This window comes from Thermobia domestica, chromosome 2 (assembly GCF_964235325.1).
Source record: "Thermobia domestica chromosome 2, izTheDome1.hap1.1, whole genome shotgun sequence".
NCBI lineage: Eukaryota > Metazoa > Arthropoda > Insecta > Zygentoma > Lepismatidae > Thermobia > Thermobia domestica.
This window is the reverse complement of record NC_137455.1, coordinates 297,469,416-297,482,248: the sequence shown is the minus strand read 5'-3', so window position 1 is coordinate 297,482,248 and position 12,833 is coordinate 297,469,416.

Below are 12,833 nucleotides of genomic sequence, written 5' to 3'. Positions count from 1 at the left end.
GATCCTGCAACGGTTTCTTCAAATTAAATAGCTCACTCAAATACATTACTTCGTTTAATTGATTTTGTGTTGACACAAATTATAAGTTCTTTGTTTATTTGAATACTCCAAAAGGGTACATTTTTTGTTTTTCTCGGTGATATAAAACTAAATACTCCATTGTTTATTTCAGTACTAAAATTCTGAGCCAGTTAAAATGCAATTTCTCATGGGTACAAAATTGAATAGGTCACTTAAATTTATTCTTTCGTATATTTGATTAGTACAAAATGTATATAAATTCTGAGCTTGTTAAAATGGCCTTTTTTCACTTTTTTCTGATTAATACAAAAATAGAACATTTCAGTAGTTCAAAAGTTACATAAATTCTGAGCTACTTAAAGTAGCTCTTCTTCTCTTTTCTAGTTGGTACAAAAGAAAATAATCCACCTAATCTTCACTTTTTTTCTGGTTGGTATTCCTTCGTTTATTGGAGTAGTACAAAATGGTATAAAAGTCTGAGTGAGTTAAAATGATCCTAATTCGTTTTTTTTATTTGATTAGTACAAAATGGCATTTCTCGTTGGTACAAAAATGAATAGGTCATTCAAATGTATCCTTTCGTTTGTTTAAATAGTTAAAATGGCATATCTTTGCTTTTCTTCTGATTGGTACAAAAATAAAATAGACCACTGAAATTTGTTCCCTCTATTATTTGAATAACACAAAAAGTATAAAATGATCTTTCTTTGATTTTCTTGTAATTGGTACAAAAATAAAATTTCGTTTATTTGGGTAGTACAAAATTATATAGAAATATTGAACCTTCTTCATTTTTTCTGGTTCATACAAAGATAAATACTCCATCCAAATTTGAGTAAAATGGTCCATGTTCGCTTTCTCAAATTTAGCCCTTCGTTTTGCTTAAATAATACAAGATGACATATAATTCTCAGCTAGTTAATATGGCATATCTTTGCTTTCTTTCTTGTTAATTCTTGCTTTGAATAGCCCAAAAAGGTAGAGAAATTCTGCTCTAGTTAAAATTGTGTTCCTTTGATTTCTTTCTCATTAATACAAAAGTAAATAAGCCACTCAAATTTATTCCTTCGTCACTTTTTTTCTGCTTTATACAAAATTGAATAAATCACACAAATTTACTAAATGAGGAAACGTTATCTCAATATGCGGTTTCATTTACGAGATTGACCTTTGACCTCAATGACCATTATTTTTGAAACTTGCAGTAGTTGATGACCAATTACTAGATTTGGAAACAGCACCTCAATATTTGGCTCCGTTTTTATGTTATTAGGTTTTAAGTATTTTGACCTTTAACCTCGATGGTCAGTACTTTTTAACATGTACTAGTTAATGACCTATTACTAGATTTGGAAACAGCACCTCAATATGTGTCTCCGTTTTCGAGTTATTAGGTTTTCAGTATGTTGACCTTTGACCTCGATGGTCATTATTTTGGAACTTGTAGCACCTGATGACCACTTACTAAATGTGGAAACACCATCTCAATATGTGTCTCCGTTTTCGAGTTTTGACCTTTGACCTCGATGGCCACTATTTTGGAACTTGTAGTTCCTGATGACCAATTACTAAATATGGAAACAGCACCTCAATATGTGGATCCATTTTCGAGTTATTAGGTTTTAAGTATTGTGACCTTTGACCTTGATGATCATTATTTTGGAACTTGTAGTAGTTGGTAACCAATTATTAAATATGGAAACAACATCTCAATATGTGGTTCCGTTTTCGACTTATTAGGTTTTAAGTATTTTGACCTTTGACCTCGATGACCACTAATTTTGGGACATGTAGTACCTGATGAGTATTTACTAAATGTGAAAACACCACGTCAATACGTTGCTTCGTTTTCGAGTTATTGGGTTTTAAGTATGTTGACCTTTGTCCTCGATGGTCATTATTTTGGAACTTGTAGTATTTGATGACCAATTACTAAATATGGAAACACCACTTCGATATTTGGCGCCGTTTACGAGTGATTGGGTTTTAAGTATTTTGACCTTTGACCTCGATGACCACTAATTTTGGAACTTGTAGTACCTGATGATCTATTGCTAAATGTGGAAACACCACCTCAATACGTTGCTTCGTTTTCGAGTTGTTGGGTTTTAAGTATTGTGACCTTTGAACTCGATGGTTATTATTTTTGGAACTTGCAGTGGTTGATGACCAATTACTAAATGTGGAAACAGCACTTCAATACGTTGCTTCGTTTTTGAGTTATTAGGTTTTAAGTGTCATACAAAGGGCGTATCCCACATAAACTATAAGACCCAGGTAAAAGTAAGTATGATATTCGTAATCAGCATGTCCGAAAACCCTCATATGCCGAGTTTAATCCAAATCGGTTCAAAGAGCGTATCGAATCGCTATGTTACATAGGTATTCATTGTCTAAATATAGGGGTTGAAAAAAATTTTTATGTAATTTCTGCTATGGTAAAATAGGGGTTGGAAACGTAATTATAAAAGAGAACGAGTCCACCCCTAAAATGGAGGTTGTTGTGTGTTAGGTAGTCTCAGTGTAATTTCTGCTATGTTCAATTAGGGTTGGAGAAAATGAATACACCCCCTGTGCTATGTCCGCTATGTTTCGTAGTCTCTGTCATGATGAAATAGGGGTTGCTCATAAAATGGAACGAGTACACCCTTGCTATGTTATGTATTCGTAATCTTATATGTTATCTGCTATGTTAAAATAGTGCTATGTGTTATCTGCTCTTCTATGTGTTCGTAATCTTATCTGTTATCTGCTATGTTAAAATAAGGGTTGAAAAAGTGTTCATAAAAGGGAACGAGTACACCCTTTGTATGTTATGTGTTCGTAATCTTATATGTTATCTGCTATGTTAAAATAGTGCTATGTGTTATCTGCTCTTCTATATGTTATCTGCTATGTTAGAATAGGGGTTGGAAAATATGCTCATAAAAGGGAACGAGTTCACCCTTGTTATGTTACGTACTCTTATGTGTTATCTGTTCTGCTGTGTGTTACGTAGTCTTATGCTGTGCTGTGTGTTCATAGTCTCAGTGTAATTTCTGCAATGTTAAAATAGGGGTTGGAAAATATGCTCATAAAAGGGAACGAGTTCACCCCCTAAAAATTGGTCATAAAAGAGAACGAGTACACCCCCTAAAAAGTGCTCATAAAAGGGAATAAATTCACCCCTAAAATGGAGGTCGTAAAAGACCGTGGGCTCACGTTGTATGGTGCTCAATTTCCCAGGGGCTTGTGAGTTGTCTGATGCTGTTCCAGATCGATCCATTTTCTACTACTTCCAACATCTATTGAAAGGAGGCCTGAAACCACTCAACAATATCGGTGTCACTGGTCGGAGCATTAATTTGAATTTCCAGCATTCGTCTTTCGAGATTAAAACGCTGATAATGTCTATTGATTTCTCGTAAAACACTAAAGCCAGAAGTAGCCATATTCAAATAGGAAAAGGTAAGGTAAAACAAAAAGGAATAGGCAAAGAAACCAAATATCTAAAACGAGAGAGAGGGAAAAAGCACGAATTAAAAATTGAATTCAGAGATCGCTAACATGTTTAACCGTATCAAAATGACTACACGATCAATCCTAAAAAAATTATCATATCTCAAATAGTTCTACTGTTAAAAAATATTATCGTCATACTGGAAATCAAACCCGGGACCAACATCAACATGGAAGTGACCTAAGTTTCGGTAGTGATAAAAAGAATGAATGAAATTGTTTTTTCTAACTGCATTGAGAGAAACATTGTAGTAAGCATTTTTCCTTCACACTGAACTTTGAAACGTATCACGAACATGAAACGAAAACAAAATCTCATGCGCTTGCTTTTCTCGAGCTAAGGCAAGGAAGACTCGAATTCGATTTTCGGCGGGAGGTCAGATCCCACATTAAACTGTAGGTCCAGGTCTCGTTGTTAAAAGGCATGTTGTAGGGGAACAAATTCGTGCGTAGTTTTTCTGAAAAACTAAAATTGTGTATACGTTAAGGTAGCTTTCAGAAACTGAGCTTCCTCATAGCTAAGTGGTTAGCGTTACGCACCTCTGGCCCTAGTTCAACACCCAGTATACGCTCAGATTCAACATTTAGCTGTATTCCTAGCCCCACTACTGAAGGGACGCTAAACCAAAATCAACAAATCATATCATTTTATCCTGCTTACTTCTAATGTGTGGGTGTTCCTGATTCGACCCCCGGTCAAGTAAGTGAGGATACTTCCACTTATTCTTCCATTTGCTAAATATTTCATGCTAAAATAAATCAGTAATAACAATGTTATCCTCATGCGTAATACATTTCAAAACACTCCATTGATATTAAGTAACGCCGTTGATACTTACCTCAAATTCAAGGAACGGAGTAAAGTCACGCAGTCACAAAAGGTACACCTTCGTTCATTCACGATCTTCATGGAAGTAGGACTTGAAAAATGAAATTTAGAATTTTATTTAAATCTGAAACGTGTTCAACTATAAAGTGACATCACTATCAGCCAATCAGAAACGAGGAAATTAATAAATGAAATCACGAAGAACCTATGAAAACACAGCTTTCATCATGTATCATGAGCCGAAAGTTGATGTAAGAAACAATCTGATTGGTTGTGACATTATTCACGTTTTCCTCCTTACACATCAATCGTTACGACGTCTAGTATCGCGATTCTGGTCATGACATCATACCGTTGACTCGTTAGCTTCTTACGACATTCAAATTAAAACATCTAAAATGTGATTCATTTCCTTAAACTTGATTGAAAAATGTAATACTCTTCGATATGTTACGAAACTGTCTTTGACATAAATGTAAAGTTGAGCTTTAAAAGTTCGTCAGCTGAGAAAAAATGCTGATGTAGTATAAGCAGATTCTGCAATTTCACAATAACAAACTTCTATGCGTAACAACGAGCAGAAATGTGTAATGTAACATAATATGTTCATGTTCATTTCATACGTGAAATTGCTCGCACCGAAGTTGGCATGGTGACTCAGCGCTTATTTCTGATATGTGAGGTATCTGCTTCAATCCGCAAGCAAGTAAGTTTATGATGTTTTCTCATTTCATGAATTCTCATTATCGTCGTTTCCCTTAGCCGCGAGGGGACGTTAAAATTTCCTAATACTAGCAACAAGAATCACACTCCGGACCATTACATTGTCAATAACGTAGTAATCAACAAACTAAAATTTCTCAAAAGCGCACGGTTGCTTAGCGCTTGTCTCTAATGTGTGAGATCCCTGCTTCAATCCTCAGTCAAGTAAGTTCATGTTTTCCCCTGTTTCGTCCTATCGTTTGTCATCATTGTTTTCGCGGGGGACGTTAAATTCAACATTTCCTGAACCTAACACCAAGAATCGAACTTGGGATGATTGCAATATATGTAAGGTATCCATGTTCACCCTGAAGCGGAGTAAAATGGATCACAAAGTACTTACCAAATTTAAGGAAATAATTTTAAATACGCCTCCATATAACGTAATAAGGCTCCAATATCAATACTCATCAAAGGGAACGATGGCTCCCAAATTTAAAAAGTAAACCATTGTACTCTATTATATAAAGAAAATTTTGTGTACGAAAAAAATTGTTTTCAGAAAAATTTTTGTGTACGAAACAAAATTCTGTTTCAGAAATTTTTGTGTACAAACCAAAAACTGTTTCAGAAAAAAATTGATGTACAAACAAAAATCTGTTTCAGAAAAAAATCTTTGTACAAAACAAAAATCAGTTTTCGTCACTAAACTGCTCCGACTAAATGAATCGACTCATTCTGATAATGGTGGAAACACTGGAAAATCTCGCTAAGTATCGCTCAGGCACTGAGTTACAGCGAACACAACTAGATTCGGACCAACAACCCTAAACGTCTGATTCATCTCTAAATACAGCCAACTAAACAACAACATTATGTTTATAGGTTTTAATGCCAATGCTTAGCACTGAGTCAGCAAGGTTTCCTTCAAGGTCAAAGTCGTACACGAAGTAAAAAAGATGACAACACAGACCTTCTATCTTTCTATATAAAACATAAACCTAGTGTGAAAACTGCTCACACCGAATTATATAATGTAACATAACCTGTACATGTTCTTTTCATACGTGAAATTGCTCGCATTGAAGGTGGTATGGTGGCTCGGCGCTTTTTTTGATGTGTGAGGTCTCTGCTTCAATCCTCAGTTAAGTAAGTTCATGTTTCCCCTGTTTCGTCCTATCATTTCTCATCACCATCGTTTCCGCTGGGGACGTTAAATTCAACGTTTCCTCAAACTAGCACCAAGAATCGAACTTGGGACGATTGCTATATGTAAGGTATCCATGTTCACTCTGAAGCGGAACAAAATGGATCACAAAGTACTTATCAAATTTAAGGGAATACTTTTAAATACGCCTCCATATAACGTAACCAGGCTCCAAAATCAATACTCATCAAAGGGAACGATGACTCCCAAATTTAAAAAAGTAAACCATTGTATTCTATTATATAATGAAAATGTCTCATCAAAATAATAGGATAAGTTTAAAAAACTTCTGAAATTGATATTTTTATACTCATCAAAGGGAACGAGGTCCGATACCCCACCCCCAACTCCTAATGTAAATCAATGTGATCTTATGTGACCTGAGTGATTCTGTGCATTCCCTGCCCCCTGAGTAAGCACAATGAAAAATTTCAATGGGTAATGCAATCCCGGACCAAAGCATCTCTAACTCATTCGCTATGATCCATGGGAGGGGGAGTCCAAAATTGTATAATCAAAAGTGAATTAGGGTCACCCCGACGTCAAACAAACACATTAGCTAGAACAAAATACCTCTAATTCATTCGCACCAGTAGGGACGTGGTGGCACAGTGGTAGAGCGTTAACCTCTGCTGCATGGGGTCCCTTGTTCAAATCCCGCGAAAGTAGTTTTGTGGTGGGCAACATTATACTCGGGGTACTCCAATTTTCTCCCACCAATTCATTCATTTTTCATCGTCACCGTCTCCTTTAGCCTAACCGGCATAACCGTGGGACGTAAAACTAAAGATTTCATTTGCACCAGTGTTAGTACATCTCATCAAAGGGATAATATTCTCCAAATTTTATGCCATAAAAGGGAACGAAAATAAAAAAGTATTCATAAACCTGTACTAATTCATAACGTAATCAATCATCAAGACCATATTTTTAGTAAATTTAGAGAAGCATCATGACCTCTAGCCCAAAATTCCCAATTATATGGCGTCATAGCCGGGCCAAGGTACCTCTGACTCATTCGCACCAGCATGCATGGCCTCTAAATTAGCATAAGCAAAATTTCAATAGGTGACGCAATCCCGGGCCAAAGCATCCCTGATTTATTCACTATGGTCCATGAGGCCCCAAATTGGATTATCAAGAGTGCGATCAAGTGGGGCAAGTACTACTGCTATCATGAGTATACTTGTAGATCTTTAAGATGGAAGTTGATGTGTTCAATTTATCACTGACGCTGGGTTAACACCTTCGGATATAGCTCAGTCTTACAAAGTGTATCACATTACAAGGGCAAGGTATGCACACCAGTGAATATTATGTGCCCTGTTTATATTGAGAAAACAATTTTATACCATATATTAATGAGCACGAACAAAAACATGGTACTGCTGATTCTCTTACGTTTAAGGAATTTTGTTAACCAATTACGAAAGAAATCCAAATTTCTCATATTGGAGTACAGTGAATGAACTAGAGGAAGCCTTTCTTTAAATTTTGAGATCAATCTGAATCTCCAACTTTGACCTCTATGTAAACTCTGTGATAAGATTAGCTCGTGCTTCCTTTCTATTAAAAACAAATATGCCAGATGGCTTCCAGTGCATTTGCGTGACATGACCAAGCTTAGAATCGAAAAAGGTATTTCCCTTTGAGATCGTGGTTTACGTCGTTGTTAGAATTTACTTTGTAGTTTACACAACACTCCATTTTATCTTTTCTTTCTATACCTATTTTTTTCTCTCTCTCCTTTTATTGTTTCTGTCTCAGCTATGCCTCGACGAATCACGAACTCACCAAAACTTATATCCTCGCCAAACTGAAGCTGGGAAGAAGAAGTCAGAGACATAAATACCATATAATGAAAATGTGTGCTTGTAAATAAGCATAAGCATGCGCAACAAATTAAAGATCAATTTCACATGCCTATGATGAAACCAGATTCAAAAATATATTATGCATGTAATGACATTTAGTAATATTGATATTACATTCAAATAACATTGAAACTTTCGTACAAACAAACTTTGTAATTTTTACGGCCTTTTTCAATCATAATTTTAAAAAGATTGTGTGGCTTTTTTTTAAAGCATGTTTAACAATTTGTACCTGGCTTCATTCCCAATGCTCTTCTACCGGTCAATGGATTCGCTGCTGATGCCGTCGTGGTCCTGGTTCCTGTGCCGCAGCCTGAATACTTCCAAAAGCTAAATTCCGTAAGCAATAATCCAGATCTCTCCAAACTGTAATGTTGCTACTCTCCCGTTCAACAGTTTAGGTTTGGCTTGGAAAGACCTTTTGCTCGCACACTTTTTTCAAAAATATAATAAAACAAAATAATACCGAAGCGTATACAAGTATCGTACAATCACTGGTAATAAAGTAAAAAGGTCACTCTCGCATAAGGAAAACAGCAATTTAACTTGCAAAGCTCGACCCATACAGGGAAGCGCACATTGAGAAATAACGTATATCCACTTTAGAATAATGCGCCCCGCGCTCTTTCTTGAGTGCTTCTCCGAGCGACGACCGCACAGATCTCACTTCCAAGAATTCGTGCACAGCACTGAAGTTTTTTTGGATAACTATATCGTGTATATAGCGAGCCGGGAAAATCCCGATTTTTACTAATAGCATCGGAACCAGAATTATCGTCCAGTTAACTCTGAGCTATAACAGTGCTTGGGTGACAGCGGAGAGTCCCGAAATCAGACACAAAGAAACACTCACCAGAAATACTGCGATTACGTGATCAGTTCTTCTGCCGTTTAACCATACACGGCCGTAGAGTCGAAGCTAGGCTTACTAACACATGTACAAAAACATACCAAACTGATGAAAGAAGCTTCGAGATTGTTCATTCATATACGGGGCTTGATTAATAAAGTTCAAAATCAACGATGTCCTTTCCAATCTCTGTTAAATTTGATAAAATGGGCTTGGGTCGGTGACACCTTCCATTTTTATATATATTGTCGGATTGCACACAAGTTCATAGTTTGCTTGTTATGAAAAAAAACTCTTGGGAAACATATATAAATCTCCCGGAGTTCACATAGACTTCCGTATTTTGACCCAGCCACCTTCAGAAATTGATGTTTTCCTCCACGAATTTGAAAAAAAATTGTTGTTTGGTGGATGATAAGTCGTCATAACACAGTTAAAGAATTCAGGAAAAATTTCTTCATAAAGAAAGGACTTTCCATGAAAAGAATGCCACCAAAAAAGCAAGTTTATTGAACGTGTCTTGAGGAATGTTTATCAAGTTGGCCATTGTTTGGGTCAGTCCTTGGTTAACCCTAGATTAGGCGCGTGGGTGACAGGTGTCCTCCAGTGATTTTTGTCTCACGCTGACAACACTTTGTGTCGGTGTTCGGAGTCACACATTTCAGTAGCTGCACGTTAATTGTTGGTGGTTCATGTGGCGGTAGTAGAATACTTCTGTTTCCTGTCTACAATTTGTAAAAAATAAATTATTTCTGCAGCAGTATGTTTTAATAGGTGGGTGACACCTGTCACGCACGCGCGTAATCGTGCAACAAAATCATACGCGCCTAACGCAGGGTTAAACAACCTACCTTCCCTGATCCATGCCTTTGGGGTTGGCACAGAAATGAAGTTAGAAACTGGGAAGCAACATGAACATTTCTTCGTGTAACAGCTCATGCATGTAAAGAATTATTCAGTTATTTGTGCCAAAAGTGCAACATTAGTCGGTGCAACTGCAATAGTTTACAAACCGAGGTACAATGCTTTGCAAGTGTACTGACTGCGAAAATGAAAGTGAACAGTTCCAGCTTCTTACTTTCGTTGACAGTAGTGATCATGATTTGAGTACGTTGAGACTGATATTTAGTGTGGTGTGTTACATTATATTAGCTTTACGTGTAATTTTAAAAGATTTTTTTTAGTCTCTAATACTTCTTCCCGTTATGTTGCTAACGTGTCGGAGAGGAGAGAAGCCGTTTGTTGTGTCTAAGTAAAAAATAAGATGAAGTAGAAAATAAGGCAAAATTTAATGAAACATGAACAAATGAAATGTTATGAATAATTTCTCTTTATGTCTCAGGGTTTCAAAATAAAAGGTGTCAGAAGACCCATCATAATGTACAATTGTAAAATCAAGAAGATTGGAAGATATCTTTCACTACGTTACTAGGTATAATATCCGAATGGTATTTGACAGATTCATTACCAACACCCCAATATATTTTTCAGGGTACATTAAGGTACATCAGCGTACATTCCTGGCTTCCTTCGAACGTCCTTTTCTTTAAACATTATACGGAAATGGTCCTTAATGCATTTCGAAAACCTGTTACATTCTGAAGAGAGTGATATATTTATAATGGAATCCGTGTGGATAGTGTTGCAACAGTAGCTACTTGAAATGGACATTGTGAAATATGAACTTAATTTTAAAGATGGAGGCCATTTTCTAATATGACTGCCAAAAACTGTTGGCCCCACTTCTAGATTTCTTCCGCCAGGTGTAAACGTGTATTCCTGAGAGTTTCACTTTTTTTTTTTAGAAATGAGTAGATTGGGTAGCTAACTTCTGGCCCACTTTTCCCCCACACCACTAACTACCAAAAATTACTTATCCGCCACTGACCATTACACTTTAACACAGAAGGATAGCATAAAGCGAGATTGGGTAATTGCACTGCGCATATGCTTTTATGACATTTAAATCATAAAAACTTACATCTAAAGAACTTACAATCTAAGATCTTACATCTAAAACTACAACTCTTCTAACTTATAATGACCCCATGGTAGGGTATTGATCCCATCCTTTAAAATACATCTCTTATCATCCACGCAACTTAAAGCTAACTTATTTACTTCTATACTGTACAAATCGTGCTTATAACTTCTAATCAAATTCATCTTCTTATAATATTCTCTTTGGCTAATCAAACAGTCCTTATATTCGTTAAATGAAAGTTCTTTATACACAACACTCTTTTTAACACCTTTAGCTTTCTTACAACACTTTTCTTTATCGAACTTACCTTTAAAGTCTTTATCTGCTAAATCTATTTGAGGTGCTTTTATACTGTACATTTTACTTCTTAAACCTACAAACTCTTCTATGATTGTACCTTTAATCTAATCCTTCATCTTACCAAGTATTTTCTTATTGATTTGCGGTATCTTATATTTGTTATCTTTAGGGTAGTCACTGGTATCGAAGTAATCAATGTAGTTTTTCATGTCCTCGTATACATCTTCTGTTTGAATATGGTATATATAGCTATCAGTATCTGTATAACATACTTCTATTTTGTCTTCGTATTTTGGTTTCATCACATTGTAATGGAAGTCGTACATTAAATATTTCGATAGATCTAAGATACTCATTCCAACATATATTGGTTTATTGAAAGTTAATTTTGTTTTATTCATTATGATCGCACATAGATTCTCAGTATAAATAATTCTATCTTTAAAATTTGGTTTAGCAATTAGTTTTTCTACTCTTGTTGGATCACATTCTATTTTTATAGGTTTACATCTCTTTCTAATATTTTCCATAGTCTTTCCAAAAACTGAATTGTTCATAAGCTTATAAAAGTCTTTTCCAAAGTCATTTGTTGCCCTAGTTCTCATCTGCGTGTTTAAATCAATATATTTCTTTAACCAATCTGATTGTTCGAACTCTATTACTCGGTGTATCTTGTTAAGTTTTAATCCAAGTGAAAGACATTGTTTTAGGTTTCGATAGTGAATTACATATTTTTCTTTGTCATATAGGGTTGTTAAGAGTTTTGATTGTTTTGAACCAGGTGGACACATGTTTTGAGGTGCTAACGGATAGTCTTTGTGATAGTCATGCAATACTTTAGAATATTCAAGATCAACTTCTAATATGTAACCAGTATCAGAATCATCAGGTATATTTGTGAAATTTATTTCTCTTATCTCATCTTCACTTAACCATCTGAATCCCTTATACGGCATATATTGACTCATAGCCCACCCATACAAGTTATTGGCATCTAGATACATTAAGTAAGAATCTTCTTTATTCTTATTGTAATCTTCCATATACTTATTGTTTGCTTTCACATATTTTTTGAGCATTGACTAATCCCGCCTCTTATACCTTTCTCTATCATCAATACCATATCGTAATCAGTTAATAACTCTAGTTTTATAGTTGTCATCTTTAACATTGCATCCCAAGCTAAACCTGGTGCTGTCATATACCAAGCTGGATCGAGACCATAAGCTTTAAGACATGTTTCTCTAAAGTTCTCAAACACATCTGCTAATAACAACACATCGGTTTTTAGATATAATTCATGGTATTGTCCGAGATTCTTAATTTTAAATGTTTTCCACACTTTCTTTGCATGCTTATAATCCTCATCGCTTATATGTGTGTTGTTAAGCTTGTTGTAGAATGCTTCCTTTGGTGGTAATTTTCTTTCTCTAAACCTATCCCAATTGTTAACATAATCGTACGGATAAACACCTTTTCTTGTTACAAGGTTAAATTGTTCTTCATCAGGATAGAAGTGTTGTGTGTGCACCATTTGTTCTCTCGTTAGGTTTGATGATAATTTGTCT